This window comes from Chiloscyllium plagiosum, unplaced genomic scaffold (genome assembly GCF_037043375.1).
Source record: "Chiloscyllium plagiosum isolate Xiang-an unplaced genomic scaffold, Cpla_swu_hap1 HiC_scaffold_47, whole genome shotgun sequence".
NCBI classification, from domain to species: domain Eukaryota; kingdom Metazoa; phylum Chordata; class Chondrichthyes; order Orectolobiformes; family Hemiscylliidae; genus Chiloscyllium; species Chiloscyllium plagiosum.
In genome coordinates, this window is record NW_028270185.1 from 44,728,795 (window position 1) to 44,732,097 (window position 3,303).

Genomic DNA, 3,303 nt, shown 5'->3' on the forward strand with positions numbered 1-3,303 from the left:
AGCATCAAATTCCAAAGTGTAAACTCCCTCTGAATTCTTCCACCGCAGTCCGCTGTGTGGGAAGTGTTCCTGTTGTGGGAAATACACTTCCCCGTGTGTCAACTGCTGGTCCCAGCATGCGCTCTCGCACTGCACTCATTTTCCATCTGACACTTGCTCACTGTTTTGCTGTGATCATACAGTGACTTGGTGTCGCACGGCCCAGGAAACTGATGCAGATCAAGGTTTTTGCATTGTTGAGTTCAATTGTCAGTTTAGCCTTATTTAGGATTTTGAAATTGTCTGTCCTAGACACAAGCGCATGTCAAACATATCTGAGTGGAAGAAAGGTGTTCCGAATAATGACATTGAGCACTATGCACTCTACTCCAGTCTGGCAAACAATTCCTCACAGGCAATTTAATAAACAATAGACAATAGGTGCAGGGACAGGCCATTCTGCCCTTCGAGCCAGCACCACCATTCAATATGATCATGACTGATCATCCTCAATCAGTATCCTGTTCCTGCCTTATCCACATAACCCTTGATTCCATTATCCTTAAGAGCTCTATCCAACTCTTTCTTGAAAGAACACCTCCTACTGTCTCGGGTTCTTCATTCCATTGACTTCAAATCTTCACAGAATTCAACAGACCTTGTTACATAGTCATTTCTTCATTTTTGTTCAGACCACTGTGAGCAGAGTGTCACAGTGCGAATGCGCTTGCCCCACAACCCAGATGACAGACAATAGTCTTGGAACCGTACTGTGCTATTTATGATTTCACCAAAACAAGGGAGAAATGTCTGCTGCTCTGCATAATTTATGCAATTCACTTATTCATAAGGATACAGGCGTATGTGACGAGGTGGCCGAGAGGTTAAGGCGATGGACTGCTAATCCATTGTGTTCTGCACGCGTGGGTTCGAGTCCCACTCTCGTCGGTGCTGTCAGTGATTTTCAATGTTGCTATTTTTGGATGATCACAACTGTCTTACTGAAATTGGAACTGCAATATCAGTTTGTATGCATCGACGCTATTATAAAATCTCAAAGAATAATTTGGTCCTGTTGCCTAAACTGCATTGAAATGTAGATTGCATTGGGATATTGAAAAAGAACGAGACTTTCTTTTACAAGTCAAGCTGCTGTGACCTTTTATCGTACGAAAGAGATCCAGGAAAGCCAAATAACAAGAGATGTGAAGGGCATGTTTATGCAGTGGGATTCTTCATGATTATTTTGTCAAATGAAATCTGGAGCAGGTTGAGTAGAAGTGGTTCATCTTGGTGAGAAGAGCACAAAATAATGGAGATATTTCAAAAGGAGCAGGGCGTGGGTGTAGGGCCATCGAGAACTAGCTGTAAATGTACAGTAGAGAATTGCCGATGTGGGTGCTGTGCATGGGCACGGAAAGACTTACACATTGGTCTCGCCCTCGCCCCTTGCTCTCGCCATTGATGAATGCTGGACATAAGGCCTAAATACAAGATGTGGGAAGCGAGTCCCTCTCGTTCTGCACACACTGGATGCATCACATTGAACTATGAAAAACTGGAGAAGTCAGCATGTTAACTGTAGGGGCTGAACCTAAACTGTGGATCAATAACCACAGATTCATGCAGCATAAACATGAAAAATGATTTAAAGTGTCTTTATACGCATGTCATTAACAGACGTTTCGCTCTAATACCCTTGTGGTTGAAAGAATAAGGCAACACATTTCAGATGGATGACAACGTAACCAATTTTGTTTTGAAATTGAGATCTATTTGATCATTTTACACAGTGAACAAGTTTATTTTAAATAATGTAAACCACATTCCCTTACCTGGAATAAAAGTGTGATTTCACTACAAACATTGTCCTTGCTGAGTCGCAATTACTCAACATGAAAAATAGGATATAATTTTTATTGAGAATACATCAATTAGCACCATTATCTAACTTCGGATTGACTGCAATATGCATATGCTAAATAAGGTTTAAGAAAGAATGACTTTTGGAAATAATGATTCGATGGTGCCTAAAATTAATATCAGGTTCTCATGATGTGGATATACCACCAATGGCTCCAGTGGTGGAAATGCTTAGTGGGCAGTATTTCCATGATGGTATAGAGGTGTGTGATCTGCCAGGAATGGGAGCTCCCACTTCATCTGGAGCAGCGTCTGTTGACATGGACCAGGGAGCATTGTGACATCAGACTGGGAGTTCCAACCACACGTGGAGCAACTTTTATTGACATTGCGCAGCAGGGAGTATTGGAACATTAGACTGAGATCCAGCCTCACCTGGAGCAGCCTCTATTGACATGAAGCAGCAGGAAGCATTGAAACATCATACTTCGATTTCTAACCTCATTTGGAGCAGCTTCAGTTGACATGGAGCAGGGAGCTTTGCAAGATCCGTCTGGGAGCTCCACTCTCACCAGGAGCAGCTTTTAATGTCATGTAGCAGCAGGAAGCATTGGGACATCAGAGTGATAGATCCAACCTCAACTGGACCGCTTCTATTGACATGGAGCAGGGAGCATTGGGACATCAAACTGGGATCTCCAACTTCAATTAGAGCAGCTTCTATTGAATGGAGCAGCAAGAAGCATTGAAACGTCAGGTTGGGAGCTCCAACCGCACTTGGAGCAGTTGGTATTTACATGGAAGAGGAGGGAGGATTGGGACATTAGGCTGGGGAAAGGATCTTCAACTATTTTAATCTGAAGTAAAATATGATTCAACGACTCAGATGTTAATTGATTTATGATGAATCTTTCCCGGGGAAATAATTGATTCTTTAGATATTAAAGACAAGTCCTGCAAATATTCAACTCATCAAAACGCATTGGTACAGAGAGAAACGGGAGTGATGTTTCATGTCTTTGTCTTTTCTTTTCTGGCCGACTCTGCACTGGTTTACATCACCGGAAGGACGTTTTCAGTCATTTCATGTTGTTCAGTTTCCTGCAAATACGGACAGGTCATTAACGTAATCTAAAACTGAAAATTAACGGGAATATGCGATGTTATGATTAGGCTGGAGTTTACCTCAAGTTATGATGAAAAAGCAGCAAAGTAAGTTGCAATTTCCTTGATAAGCAGTGGCCTCATTGATTGGTTGATCAGATTGTGAATGGTCATTTTTTGAGGACAATTTGAAGAGAATCAATGATGGTGATTATCTTTGTTCTTTGTTCACCTTGTGACTGTTACTGTTATTGCTCATGTCCTTCTTAACACCACAGCTCTTTCGCGTGTAAAATCTCGGCTGTGCATCTGGCCAGTGGTATAACCATTCGTATAGCTGGCTACGGATCAGGCAGT

The 3,303-nt window shown here is 42.1% G+C and overlaps 1 non-coding gene across 1 annotated transcript; it reads left to right on the forward strand.

Moving 5' to 3' along the window:
• The first annotated feature begins 845 nt into the window (after positions 1–845).
• Positions 846–927, forward strand: trnas-gcu (transfer RNA serine (anticodon GCU)). The gene has a single exon. It is a non-coding gene; the product is annotated as a tRNA-Ser (tRNA).
• Positions 928–3,303: the final 2,376 nt, after the last annotated feature.